At 38.4% G+C, this 15,236-nt stretch overlaps 1 protein-coding gene and 1 pseudogene across 1 annotated transcript in view; both read right to left on the reverse strand.

Annotated features, from left to right (window-relative positions):
* The window catches only part of TAGLN2 (transgelin 2), a 343,906-nt gene that overhangs the window by 191,754 nt on the left and 136,916 nt on the right, over positions 1-15,236 (reverse strand). The gene's annotated exons all lie outside the window — the stretch shown is intronic.
* LOC138141948 (large ribosomal subunit protein eL33 pseudogene) lies at positions 2,468-2,789 on the reverse strand (annotated as a pseudogene).

A 15,236-nucleotide genomic window follows, 5' to 3' on the forward strand; every position in this document is an offset into this window, starting at 1 on the left:
GGAGAACATTATACACAGCAATAGAAACATTGTATAATGATTAATTATGGTAGACTTAGCTCTTCTTAGCCATACAGTGATCTAAGACAATTCCAAAAGACTCATGATGGAAAATGCTAACCACATCCAGAGAAAGAACCATGGAGTTTGAATGCAAATGGAAACATACTATTTTCACTTTTTTGTTGTTTTTTGTTTTTTCCTTCTCATGGTTTTTCTCTTTTGTTCTGATTATTTTTTTCACAACATAACTAATGTGGAAATGTTTAACATGATTGTACATGCATAACATGTCAGATTGCTTGCTGTCTTGGGAAGGAGTGAGGGGAGGGAAAGAGGGAGAAAAATTTGGAACTTAAAATTTTACAAAAATGAATGAAAACTATCTTTGCATGTAACTGGAAAAAATAAAATACTATTAAGGAAAAAAATAAATACAAGTCATTTTTAAAAAAAGAAAAGAAAGTCAATTCACTAAATGAACCAAAGGCAGATTCAAAGAAGATCCCAAATGCTGACTGGAGGAGAAGCCACATGAGACAGCAGAAGTACAGGAAGGGGCACCATAGAGAAAAGGACTTGGAGAGAGGCTGCTTGGGCCATTGGGGTTAAAGTATGTTGGGAAAGAAGCTTTATTGTTTAAATCCCTAATACAGATCCCATAGTTATAATACTGTACCTTTTGTTTCTCCTTGAGTTCCATCTGGAGAGCCTGAATCCTTTTCCTACAGGCCTGGTCTTGGGAGGGATTTTTTTTCTTGCTCCCTTTTAAGTGTCTATTTTGTCTTTATATACAGTGGCAACAACCAGAAATTACTCATTAGAAATTGCTATTACTTACTGTGATTAGAGTTGGGAAGAAGCAACCAAGAAACAACCCCAAGGAATTAGATTTAGATTTAACACATATGTTTTTCCTGAAGCACTTTCTCTGCTGGGGGCTCAAAGCTAACAAAAAATATAAAGAGACTTGTAGGGGTGGCTAGGTGGCACAGTGAATAGAGCACTGGCCTTGGAGTCAGGAGGACCTGAGTTCCAATCTGGCCTCAGACACTTTAACACTGCTGTGTGACCTTGGGAAAGTCACTTAACCCCAATTGCCTCTGCCTTTGCCCTTCCAAAAAGCAAAAGAGAGAGAGAGAGACAGACAGACAGACAGACAGAGACAGAGACAGAGAGAATTGTAGATCCTTTATAATATGGAGAAGGTGCGTTCATATGCAAGATAAGGAGCAAAAGGGTGTCTAAACTATTCTGATCACCGTAAAAAAAACTTATATAAACTCTTAGTCCCTTCCAACTCTAAATGCACGAACCTAGTTTTCTACCACTCTTAATGTTTGGTAAATCACTTCATCTTTATGACTCGGGCTCCCCATATACAAAACTTGACTGAACTAGATGATCTTATAAGTCTATTCCTGTTCAAACTTCTAATGTTTGATACTATTTACAAAGTCTCGTTTTTATTCTTTATAAGAATATATTTGTTGTGTAAAACAAGGCATACCTGTAGAGAAAGTGTTCTTATTTGTCTTTATTGAAAACAGAAGAAAAGCCATGAGGTCCACAACCCCTTTGGGTCCCTGTGTGTTCTTTCAGTCTCAGACTTCAACACATTTCATTCTATCTTCATTACACCTCCAGCCTCTCCCCATTATAGCCCTCTGATTCTCCCCATGTCACAGGACTCTGAAGGAAAGAGTGGTCTTTTTCCATACCTGCTACTTCAACCCTATTTTACCTCCTAGGATACCATTACCCCTGAATTTCATTTAGATTGTCACTGTCACTCTCAACTTCTCCCCTCTGCTCCAGTTTACTCTTGCCTGGTCCAATCTCTTTCCCTCCTCAGGCATTCTATTGCATTCTTCTAGGTTTCTGCCCAAACTGTCCCATATTCTGCATGGTAAAGCAGACCTGGAGTCAGAGCACCTAAGTTCACATCCTATCTTTGCCACTTAGGAGCTGTGTGACCTTGGTCAAATAATTTCTCTGACCATCTATTTCCTTATCTCCAAACTAGGAATAATGATAGCATCCACACCTACACTTATCTTCAGTCATATACACAATATGGCCACACCTTTGATCTCACCATCATTCACAAAATGTTTTGCTTTCATGATCAAAGAAGTGATTCCTTAATCTGGTCACAGCCACCTGTCTTTAATTTGTCCATGAGCCTCATTTCTGCTAAATATCTTTTCTTTCTTTTCTTTTTTGCATTTACAAAGAAATGTGTAATTTTATTTAATCAGTTTTCATATTCTAAATCAGTATGGGGAACCTTTGGCCTTGCAGCCACATGTGGCCCTCTGGGTCCTCAAGTGCAACCCTTTGACTGAATCCAAACGTCACAGAACAAATCCCCTTAATAAAAGGATTTGTTCTGTGGTCAAAAGGCCACACCCAGACACCTAGAAGGCCACATGTGGCCTTGAGGTTGCAGGTTCCCTAACCCATTCTATATCCTTGAAGGATAGAGCATCACTCAGATCATGTATCCAATGGTCTTGGCAGGAAGATTGCTTCTGAATCTGGCTCCAACCATTCCACTATTTCCATGAGTCTGAGTAACTTTTACCCAGATCTTGTTCTGTTGGGTTTCCAAACAGGGGTTTTTGTTTTTTGCTTTGTATACACAAGCACATCTCTTGCATATGTAGAATTCGGTTTCATCCTGAGCATAGACTCCTTCACTTTTCAGAAGAGCTGTATGTTCCCTCTGGTTTCTAGGCCTTGCTTATAGCCAGCAAAATAGCCTTGGACCACAGCCTTCCAGACATTTTGCTGTTCTAGAAGTCCTCTTTCCAGCAGGCTTCCCAGGCTCCAAAATGGAGGAAAGAGCTAAACTTATTTTCATCTCCACGTGACTTCTAACTCCGCTATCCTTCAGTGTTTTCCCAGATTATCACCTCTGCCACAGCCAGCACAGTAGGCACTACATAAATGCTTGTTCCCTTCCTCTTCCCCCCTTCTAGGAGCTTGACTGAGAAAGACAGGAGTGAGATGTAGAATGATAACTTCAGTGGATTGCATGGTTATAGTAGCTATATGCTAGAGGAGCTGGATGAGGATGGGTCAGAGGTTTGACCTTGGTGAAAAGTGCTACCTCTTCATCAGAGGCTGCAGTAAAGGAGAAGAAAATAGAGAATAACATCAAGGGGTTTTGAGAAACAGAGTAGGGGAGAGAGAGCATACAGTTCTCCCTTCTCAATCAATCCTAATGCCGACAATTCAATTTTACCCTATCTTCTGCTCTTGAATCCCTTAGTCTCATCCATGCTGTTTCCTTTCCAGACCTCAACACTGGGTGACAGAAAAGGATGCTCACTGTCTTTTTCTGCATCTACTCGCACTCAGCTGCATTGCTGACTAGGTCCATTAGAAATTTGTATTCTAAAATGGCAACCAGGAAAGGCAGTGTTGGGTAATGAGTGGAGAGCCTGTCTTGGAGTTAAGAAGACCTGCGTTCAGTTCCTTTGTCCAATACATACTAGTCATATGACCCTTGCAAATCACCTCTTAGCTTCCCCCAGGGAACTGCCCAAGACTACAGGCAGAAGAGCAGGTGCTGATCTTAATGGGTAGAGAGGATTTCCTCACCTGGATTACCCTATTAATGAAATCAGACATCCCATACAAAATCTCAGCTGGATTCTTTCATTCTTCCCTAATTGACTTCTCATTGCATTCTCCACAGCAACTTTCTTTTTTCTCTTCTTGTTCAGTCATGTCAGTTGTGTCCAACACTTCACTATGCCATTTGGGATTTCCTTGGTAAAGGTACTGGAGTGGTTTGCCATTTCTTCTCCAGCTCATTTTACAGATGAGGAAACTGAGATAAGCAAGGTTAAGTGACTTGCCCAGGGTCACACAGCTAAGAAGTGTCTGAGTCTGGATTTGAACTGATCAAGATGAAGATTTCTCTCTTCAGGATTCCTTAACTACTCTCCATTCTCCCTTCTCTCAGCAGACCAGCCTTCTATTTTCCTGAGAAAACAGAGACTATTCCCTACTAGCTTCCACTTTCCCCTACTCTATATCTCAGAGCCCCTTGATATCATCCTCCATTCTCTCTTCCTTTACTCCAATCTTTGATGAAGAGGTGGCACTCTTCACCAAGGTCAGTTCTTCTACTTGTGTCCTCTAACCCATCCCCTCCCATCTCCTCTAGTTTATAGCTCCTGTTACAATCACTGAACCATACAATTCCCTGAAGCAATCATCCTACATCTCTCTCCTGCCTTTCTCAGTCAAGCTCCTAGAAGGGAAGAAGGGGAGGGAAATAAGCATTTATATGGTGCCCACTATGTTCCAGGCATTATGCTCATCACTTTTTTTTTTGCTTTTTGGAGGGCAATTGGGGTTAAGTAACTTGCCCAAGGTTACATGGCTAGTATTTTTGTGTGGGTGTTAAGTGTCTGAGGCCGGAACCGAACTCAGGTCCTCCTGACTCCAGGACCGACGCTCTACTCACTGCGCCACCTAGCCGCCCCAATGCTCATCACTTTTTACAAATATGTCATTTGATCCTCACAACAACCCTGAAAGGTAGGTGCTGTTATTAGCCCCACTTACGAAATTGAAGCAAACAGAGGTTAAGTGACTTGTTCAAGATCAGACAGCTATTAATAATAATAGTTAGCATTTATATAGCACTTACTGTGTGCCAAGCACTTATAAATATGGTCTCATTTGACCCATAGAATAACCCTGTGAGGTAGATTTTATTATTATTCTCACTTTACAGATGAGGAACTGAGGCAAACAGAGTTAAGAGACCTGCTCGGGGTCTTAACCAACTAGTAAGTGTCTGAAGTAAAATCTGAACTCAGCTCCTCCTGACCTGAAAGGCCTGGTGCTCTATCCACTAGTACCACCTACTTGTTTCTAGAAAAACCTGTCTATACTGTTGTCTCATGTCTTCTCTTCTCTTTCCTTATTTCTCCACAATTTAACTTGTGACCTCATCACTCAACAAAAGCTGCTCTCTGCAAAGTTACTAGTTCTAATGCTCTTTCCTCAGTCTTCATCCTTCTTACTTCTCTGCTGCATTTAATATGGTTGACCTCACACTCTATTCCTACACATGCTCTCTTCTGAGGTTTTGAGACTAGGTATACTCTCCTGGTTCTCCTATCCAACCACGCCTTCTCACTCTCCTTTGCTAGTCCATCATTCATATAAGACACCCTAACCATGAGTGTTCTTCAAGGTTCTGTCCTGGGCTCTTTTCTATTCTGATTTTATATCCTCTTATTTTATCCCCTCACTTGATTACCAAATTCCCTCCCCTTGGGTTCAATTATCATTTCTACAGAGATGACATATATTTTGTATATTATATAATATATGTGTATCTGTGTACACACACAAACACATATACACATTTGTATGTGTGTATACAAACATATATATATATATGTCACAAGATCATAAATTTAGAGTTGGAAGGGACCTAAGAAATCATTCATTGCTATGTCTTATTGATTCTCTTTCTACAATATCTCTTGTATTGGCTTCCTTCTCTCTATTCACACAGCCACCACTCTAATTTATGCCCTTGTCATCTGTCTCCTGGATTATGGCAATAACCCCCAAATGTTCTCCTTGCTTCCTGTCTTATCCAACCCATCCCACCCCACCCCATCCTCCACACAACTGCCAGTGATATCCCTAAAGCACAGGTCTGACTTTGTCAATCCTATGCTCAGAAAGTTCCACTGGTTTCCTCTTGCTCTATAATCAAATATAAATTCCTCCGTTTGGACATTTAAAGCCTTTCACAATCTGACTCCAGCCTGCCTTTCTAGGATTGTTGAAAATTATTATCTTTAATACACTCTATGTTCCAGCCAAACCAGCTTACTTGCTTCCCAAAATGACATTGCATGTCTAGCCTCCAAGCACTTGTACATTCTATCCCTGGAATGCTCTCCTTTCTCACTTCTGTCTCCTAGAATCCTTTGCCTTTTTCAAAGCTCTAATCATGAGCCACTTCCTCCTTGAGGCCTTTCCTGACCCACCATGGACTGGTCTTCTGCCCAAATGATTTTGTATATAATTTGTATTTACTTATATAACAGAGACCTGGAGCATGCTCAGATTTGCCCTTCTTTATTTGTGTGTTATACAGAGCAAGAATGGAAATTCCCTGCCTTTCAGGAAAGGCCTCACGTAGGAGGTATTTGAGCTAAGCTTTGAAGAAGACACAGGGAACTTTGGGGGCCTGCTTTCTAATCCTATGAGTGTGACAGACTTGTACTGTGTGATGAGGAAAAGGCCTCTAATTGACTAGTGAGCCTGAAGAACTGACTGCTTGGGCCTGGAGGAACTTTGGAGATCTGCAAAAGGATGACCTGCCTCTAAGTCCCTTCTATCTATCCCTAAGAATAGCTATACTACCTTGGGCTGCCTCCCAAGCCAGGTGGAGGGAAGGGAAGCTGCCCTATGGCTCTTCCTTATCTAGCCATGGTGGCTATTAACATTTGAACGACTCTTGTCTCTTTGTATTTGCTCTTTCCAAATCATAAGTGAATGAGTATCCAGAAAGGGAATTGTTCAGGTGATAACATTGTGATGATCCACTCTAAAAAAAAATGTTTTTGATCCATACCTGTGATCTTTTAAAAAGTTAATTTTTCTTACAAATTTAGACATAATAAAATTTGTTGTTTTTATTTACATTGTATAGTGATGATAACAATAACTAACATTTATATATCACTTATTGTGTGCCAAATATTTTACACTTATTATCTCATCTGATCCTCACAACAATCCTGGGAAGTAGGTGCTATTATTATCTGTACTTTACAGATGAGGAAACCAAAACAGAAATTAAGTGTCTGAGGCGGGATTTGGACTCATGTCTTCCTGATGCTAAGACTGGTATTCTATCCATTGTGCCACCTAGATGCCCAGTATACAGAAGAGAATAATATAGGAAACTGGAGCTCAGCTCTCTAGAATGTATAGCTTGTTTTACGTATATATATATACATACACATATGTGTACATATGTATATGTATGTATAATAAATACATAATTATATACATATAATAAATTCAATGTGTAACTTTTAAAATTATTTTACTTGTATTTGTTTATAATTTCCCCTTTTATATCTAAGTCATCTAACCGTGATTTATTGCTGGCCTTCTTTCTGCTGTCTTCTGTGCATTTTTATAAAAGATGCTTCAATGACCTTCTTTTCTTTTTCTTTTTTTGTTATCCTATCCCACTCTCCCCTCTCATTGCATCCCCCCCCCACCTCCAGCCCCTTAGGAAATAGATAAACAAAAATAAAGCACTTGTAACAACTATGGATAGTTAAACAAAACAAATTCCCACACTGGCTGAGTCCAAAAATGTTTGTCTCATTCTGCATCTTGGGTTCATCACCTCTCTCTGCAAGTAGATAGCCAGCTTCAACATCAATCCTCTTGAATAGTGAATTGTTGCACTGAATTCTTAGGTCCTTCAAAGTTGTTTTTCTTTATGATGTTATTGTATGAATTGTTTTTCTGGTTCTGCTCATTTTGCTCTGCATTAGTTAATATGGTTCCTCATAGACTTCTCTGAAACTTTTCCTTTTGCCATTTCTTACATTGCAATAATATTCCATTGTATAGATGATAATTTTTTTAGTTATTCTCTAATTTATGGGCATCCCCTTAGTTTTCATATCTTTGCTACAACAAAAAAAGAACTAATATTAATATTTTTGTTCATAGGGATACACATCCCGTTTTTTCTCTTTGGGGGATATGGGCTCAGTAATGGTATCTCTGGGTCAAATGATATATATAGTTAGTGAAATTTTGGGGATTGTTCCAAATTGCTTTCCAGATCAGCTGAGCCAATTCACAGTTCTGCCAACAGAACTGTTTTCTGTGCCTGTTACTCACAGCCCCTCCAACATTTGTCATTTTCTGATTTTGTCATCTTTGCTAATCTGCTGAGTGTGAGGTAAAAGCTTAGAGTTGCTTTAATTTACTTATCACTTATTATTAATGATTTGGATCATTTTAAAAATATGGTTGTTGATAACTTGGATTTCTTCCTTTGAAAACTGACTATTCATATTCTTTTACCATTTATCTGTTGGGGAAAGACTCTTGTTTTTATAAATTTGAATCTGTGCTTTATACAACTTGAATATGAGAAAAATAAGAGAAACTTGGTGCAAAGGTTTTTTTTCTCACTTAATTTGTTTCTTCTAATTTCAGCTGCATTGGTTTTGTTTGTGCAACAATTTTTAACATTTTTTGTCATCAAAATTGTTCTTTTCCCTTCTGTGATCCTTTTTATCCCTTGTTTGGTGATGAGCTCTTCCCATATCCATAGATCTGAAAGATAATTTCGTTCTTGCTCCTTGGATTTGTTTATAATGTCACCCTTTATGTATATACCATATATCAATTTGGAGTTTAATACTTAATTTCTGCCAGACTGCTTTCCAGTTTTCCCAGTAGTTTTTGTTGAATAGAATCCTTAACCTAATCATTAGTCTTTGATTTTATCGAACACTATGCTACTGTGTTTATTTGCTTTTGGATGTTGTGTACCTAATCTGTTCTACTGAATGATCTATTTTTTAAAACAGTACTAAATAGTTTTAATGATTACTCCTTTGTACTATAGTTTGGTTTCTGCTACTCCTAGAACCTTTCACACATTTTTTCCCATTATTTCTCTTGAGATTTTTTATTTTTTGATCCTCCATATCAATTTTGTTATTTTTCCAAACATTTAATATATGGCTACTGTGTGCCAGTTGCTTTACAAATATGACCTCATTTTATCTTCACAACAACCCTGGAAGGCAGGTGCTATTATTATCCCCACTTTGCAAATGAGGAAACTGAGGCAGCCAGAGATTAAGTGAATTGCCAGGGTCACACAACTGGTAAGTGTCTGAGGTCAGATTGGAATTTAAGTTTTTTTGATTCCATGTCTAGCACTCAATCCACTGTGCCACTTAGCTATCTCTAGGTAGTTTGATTAGTATGGCACTAAATAAGCTAATTAATTTTAAGTACTATTGCCATGGCATTCCCAGGAGTAATTAATTTTTCTCCATTTCTTTATCTGTCTTCTTTCTGTAATGACCATTTTGTATTTATATTCTAGTAAACTCCCAAGTATTTTATATACTTTGTTGTTATTTTAATAGAATTTCTCTCCTTATATCTTCTCGCTGGGTTTTTTTTTTTTTTGGTGGGGGGGGTAATATACAGAAATCTGGATATGTTTATTTATTCTATAACCTGCAACTTTACTACAATCGTTGCTTCAACTAATTTTTAATTGACTCTTTAGTGTTTTCTAGATAGATATCATCTGAAAAACTAAATAATTTTATTACTTTGATTTCTTTTGCTTTTCTTACTGGTATAGAAGATATTTCTGGCATTAAGTTAAATAGTGGCAGAGCTAATAGACGCTTTACTTTTGGTCTTATTGGAAAACCTTTAGCTTTTCTCCACTATATATAGTATTTGCTTTCACTATTAGGTGAATATCATATTCCAGAAAGGTCCATTTATCCCTATACTTTCTAGTGTGTTTTTTTCTAACAAAAACGTTTTTTTTAATCTTTTTTTTCAATATTTAATGATGTAATCATGTATCAGGGCTTGGGTTTTTCTTATTTTTTATTTTTCTATTAATATAGTTTGTTGTGTTTGTAATTTTCATTGTATAAATCAAACTTGGATTCTTGAAACAAATCTGTGCAGTGCATAATCTTTTGAATATATTGAATATGGTTGTAGCCTTTTTCTTGCTAATATTGTAACAAATATTTTTGTGTTGACATTCATCAACAATATTGACCTATAGATTTTGTTCTCTGTTTTGTCTCTCCCTGGTTTAGATATAAAAACTATATTTGTATCATAGAGTTTGGAAGGAAGCCTTCTTTTCTTATTTTTGCAATTTATATAATATTAGAAATAATTGTTCCCATACACTAATCATCTGTTTCTTCTGAAATCCTATTCAAGTCTTTAATTTCTTTGTTTCTCTTTATTTAAGATCTTTCTAGATCCAAAAGAGATACATTGAGGTCCCTTCTCACTATTATAGTTTTACTTTTATTTTTCCCTGTGATTTGATTAACTTTCCCTATAAGTATTTATATGCTTCCATTCACTCTATACATATATAGATATACATATTAACAGGTGTATGTAGATACAGATATAGATATATAGATCTATATAGGTCTATATACATCTATACACTATAAATATGTACATATTTGGTACAAATACATGTTAATTACATATACACATGTGTATATAACTATACATAATATACAGATACATGCATATATCTATATATGTCTATATGTGTGTATCTATATGTATGTCTAGTTATATACTATAAATATAGATGTGTATACAATATTGATATTGGGTCATTATCTATAGACCTTTTAAGCATTATATAGTTTCTCTGCTTATCTCTTTTAAACATTTATATTTTATTGTTGCCTCATCTAAAAGAATAATGGGTATATAATTTATACACACATGTATGTAATAAGTACCTTCCTATATTTTTCTTAATTCTGTGTTTGTATTTCAATTATTCTTCTCTGTTCTTACCATTTCATCAAGAATGCTTAGAAGTCCTTTATTTCATTAAACATCTATTTTTTCCCCTTGTAGGATTATACGGCTTTGCCAGAAATCTTATTCTTGGTTATAAGCCTTAATCTTTTGGATTATTATATTCCCTCTCTTACAAGTGATACCTGTGTAATCTTGTGTGATGCTAACTATAGCTTCTTGGTACTTGAACTCTGTCTTTTTGACTACTTAGAGCATTTTTTTCTTTGGATTCTGTTCCCTGGGAATTTTCATCTTGAGACGTCTTTCAAGCAGTGACTGGTATTACACTTTCTATTTTTACTTTGGCCTCTGGTTCTAATTTATCTGCACTTATGATTTCTTGAAATATGGTTTACAGGTTTTTTGCTCTAGTAGTGATTTTCATATAGTTCAATGATTCTAAGATTATGTCTCCTTGACCTGTTTTCTAGATCAGTTGTTTTATTGGTAGTATATACTCTACATTTTCTTCTTTTTTTTCAGGCTTTTGATTTTATTTTTCTATTTCTTATTATCTCATGGAGTCACTGCTTTTTTTCTACCCTTCTAAATTTCAGAAAGGTGTAATGTTCTAAGTTATTAATGTATTCTTAAAGTTATTATTTTATATTATTAAAATTATTAATTTGCCTTACCATTCTTTCCTCCCTGGCTATTGTTTTTTTTTTACATTTCACTTGTTATTTCTTCTTTCATCTCTTCTAGTTACCCATATATTTCTCATGGCCAGGTCATTCTTTTCTCTGAGACTTTATTTGGACTTGATGTAGATTTAACCTCTTCTGGAACTGTCTCTTGGATTTTTCTCAGTTCAAGATATTTTTTCATTGTGTTAAGCACTTTCTTCTCTTTACTCATGTCTCTAGCCTCAGTTTCTGAACCAAGACTTTGTGTTTGGGTCAGACTCTGCTCCTTTTCATGCTCTTAGATGGTGCAAGTCCTACTTAGTCCTAAATGTGGTGCATAAAACTAGGTCCCATCTTCTGCAAGAATTACTGTGTTTGGTTTCAGTCTCCTGGGGACTCACATTGGTTCCTTCTTTATTTCCTTCATATACAGTTTTAATCTGGATTTGGTTCTGTCCCTTGCTGTGAGCCTAACAGGTCCCAGAAAGATGTTGGTGCTGGTACTCCAGGGAGACCCTAGGTGCGGTGTCTCCCAGGTTTTGTGTTGGCCCTTTCTACTGCTGTGGCTCAAGAATGGGCTACCTGGGCACTGTGCTGACTTATCCCTATTTCTATAGTGCCTTGGGCAGGGCTGCCAGGTACCGAGCTGCTTGAGCTTTAAACTTTCAGGATGTTATGAACTGTACTGCCTGGGTACTTGCTTGGTCCAGTTGTCTTTTGTGGCCCCCCTGGGGCTGTCTGGTTGCTGAGATCTGGGCTACCTGGTTGCTGTGCACTGTGCTGCCTGTGAGGTACCGTTCTGGCACTAACCTCAGCCATGCCTTCTTTAAGGCCTACTGGTCATTGGGTGCTGAGTTGCCTGGGCACAGTGCCTGGGCGCTGATCTGGCCTCACCTCCTGCTATTCCTCTGGCAGACTGCCTTTGTGCTGAGCTATTTGGGAGCTGGCCTCATCTTATTTCTTGGTCTAGGTCCTTGCTTTGGTTTATGATTGCCCAGAACAGTTTCTGCTCTGAAGCTCTTTAGGACTGACAGGATTTTTTTTTGTTGTTGCTGTTTTGCTATTTTTGTTGTTTTTTATTTTATTTTTGCTGCAGTCCTAGACTGGATGGAGGAGTTTATATGTGTTTCCTTTGGTTTTCTTTATCATTGTTCCTTCTGGTATATCTGTAGAACTCCCCTACGTCCTAACACACAGCTGTCTTCCTACTGACATTGAAGAGTGGATACAGTGGCACAGTGGATAGAATTCCGGGCCTGAGTCAGGAAAATCTGAATTCAAATTTGGCCTCAGACGTTTACCAGCTGGGTGATCTCAGGCAAGTCACTTAACCCTGTTTGCCTCAGTTTCCTCATATGTAAAATGAGATGGAGAAGGAAATCGCAAACCACTCCAGCATCTTTGCCAAGAAACCCCCAGAAATGGGGTCATGAAGAGTTGAACACAACTGAAAAGAATGAACAACAAGAACAGCTGTGGAAGTGCCTATATCAGGAGAGGACTGATAGATACACTGAGGACAGACAGATATGGAGTTACCTGAGCATGACAGCAGCTGCAGGGAATGAGACCCCTGGTGGAGGAGAGATCCTCCAGCTATGGATTCAAGAAAGGCTAGATCCTGGGAACCCAGCTGAACAGCCCAGCCAGCAGAGAACTACACCCAAAGGGAACTTCCTAAAGGTTCAATGAAGAGAGACAAGGACTTCCAGGACCAGGATCTGGGAGTTATTCTGCTGTATAGAATCTGCTTTTGGCACAGGGCTCACTAACATTAGACCTGAAGTCTAAGGTCACTCTCCCCCTGGACGTTGTATTTGTGGGAGAGTCTGCCCCAGGTTTGGGGGGAAGTGTTTTATATGAAGCATTCTTACAAGACCATATCAGCAAATGCTGTTTCTGCAAGTTAATGGAGGCTATTGGCTAATTATTAATGGAGAGCACTCTAGTTGAGGGTTAGTAGCTGCAGGAAAGACCTCAGGACTTCCCTTAGAACCCTGAGACAAAGAGTAGTAGTCATTCACTTCCCCTTGGGACCCAACTTCCCAGTGCGAGTTCTATTTTGGACAAACCCAGAGAGGACATTCCATCCAAAGTGTCCCTACCTTCTCTCCCTCACCCCTAGAAAATGTTAAGTTCCTGGATGCAGGAAGGTTTTTTTATTTTCTTTTATATCCCTGGTGTTTAGCCAGTTCTTGGCACTGAGGAAGCGATTAATAAAAACTTGTTGGTTGATTGATTGGTGGACTGGTTACCTGCAATATCTATCTCACAGGGTTGTGACAAAAGAACTTTTTTTTAAACTCAAAGCATTATATAAATGAGACTTACATTCTGCTTTTTACAATTGTAGCTCAAGGCTTCCTTCTTCAGGAAGTCTTCCCGGATTCATAATCCTCTATTCTCCAAATGACCAGCACTATTTCTGATCTTGTCCCATTTTCCAGTTCATTCTCACCACAACTATTTTTACATATTTCTATTGATGTTCTAAATGTCAACTTATTCTCTCTCATTAAACCATGAACTCCCTAAAGGCCAAGAACCATGCCACATTTTGACACTGTGCACTAGTGCATAGGATGTTATTATGTTCCCTGTGACCATTCAATAAAAATTTGATGATTATTGGATAAGTGAGGTTAGACTACAGGAAAGACCTCCTAACCATTACTAGGAACATTAGAATGGGGTGAGGGGTTAAGCAAGTCTCTTGTTTTCTCGAGAGCTCTAAGAGCAGGAGAGTCCTTCCATAATAAATGTCTTAAATTGAATTGAATATGACATCTCAAGAGCACAGCCAACCTTAGAAGATTGTTTTTTTTCTCCTCTAGGAAATGGGGCCAGGTTCATGCAAATGTGGCCTTATGAGGAGTTTGATTTCCTCTGCCCAAGCCCCTGGCACAGTGGTGCCAACTTGAGCTGCCCCTTGGCAAGACAGATAGGGACAGGCGAACAGCTCCAGGCTCAGATGACAGGGCTGTGGCCAGGAGGCGTGGATGGTGAGTGGGGCTTTAATAGCCTCCCTGATGCCAATCTTAGGCTGAAAACCTGATATTTCCACTTAGAACAACAAGAAACATGAAGAAGGTGGGGCACTGGTTTGGGGAATGGGGTGCGGAGGGGATGTATCTGGAGTGCCCCCTGCAGATCACATCCACAGGTGCCAGGATGGTGGCAGAAGATGATTCATTCAAATGTTTAATGAAATGCCTACTGTGTGAAGGGCCTTGGCCATATGCTGGGGAAGGATATACCCTGCCCTCAAGGATCTTATAATTCCCTTGACAGAATTGGTTATAATACAGAATAGAATATACTAGGTACATAAACCATTACAAATCAGGTATTATGGGAGACAGTAGGATCAGGGGTTGGACAATCTTGTTTAAACCTTCATTTGACAGATGAGGAAACAAAGAACAAATGACTTACCCAAGGGCAAACCACTATTAAGTAACTGGGTTGGGATTTAAACCTAAACCCCTCTGATTCTCAATGCAGTGCTCTTTCCACCACAGCTCCTTTTCAGAAAACGAAACCCTAACCATGTCCATAGTTCATTCCTCTGTGGCCCTGTACAATGACCATAATACTTCAAGGACTTCTCATTTCATCTATGTAGATATTCTCCCCATCGATACAGATTGCAATCCTTCCATAACTTGGTAAATAGTCTTCAAGACATATTATGACTCAACAATTTATCATGCTGTAGTCTCTCTGATGAATTCAAATCAGGCCTCTCATACTTACTAGCTGTGTAGCCCTGGGCAAGTCATTTAACTGCTCTGTGCCTCAGTTAACCCATATGAAAATGGGGATAATAGCACCAGCCTTATTGGATCAAATGAATTAATATTTGAAAGGGTCTTTCCAACCTTAAAGTACTATATAAATGTTGATGATGATGGTATTATATTCTGTTAATGTAACCTTCAAGAAGCCAGGGTTAGATCATCCATGCTACCAAGAGGAATC

The sequence above is a fragment of the Petaurus breviceps genome, unplaced genomic scaffold, assembly GCF_028583685.1.
Source record: "Petaurus breviceps papuanus isolate PSGF00001 unplaced genomic scaffold, PetGlider_PUasm1.0 90510, whole genome shotgun sequence".
In the NCBI taxonomy this organism is placed as follows: Eukaryota; Metazoa; Chordata; class Mammalia; order Diprotodontia; family Petauridae; genus Petaurus; species Petaurus breviceps.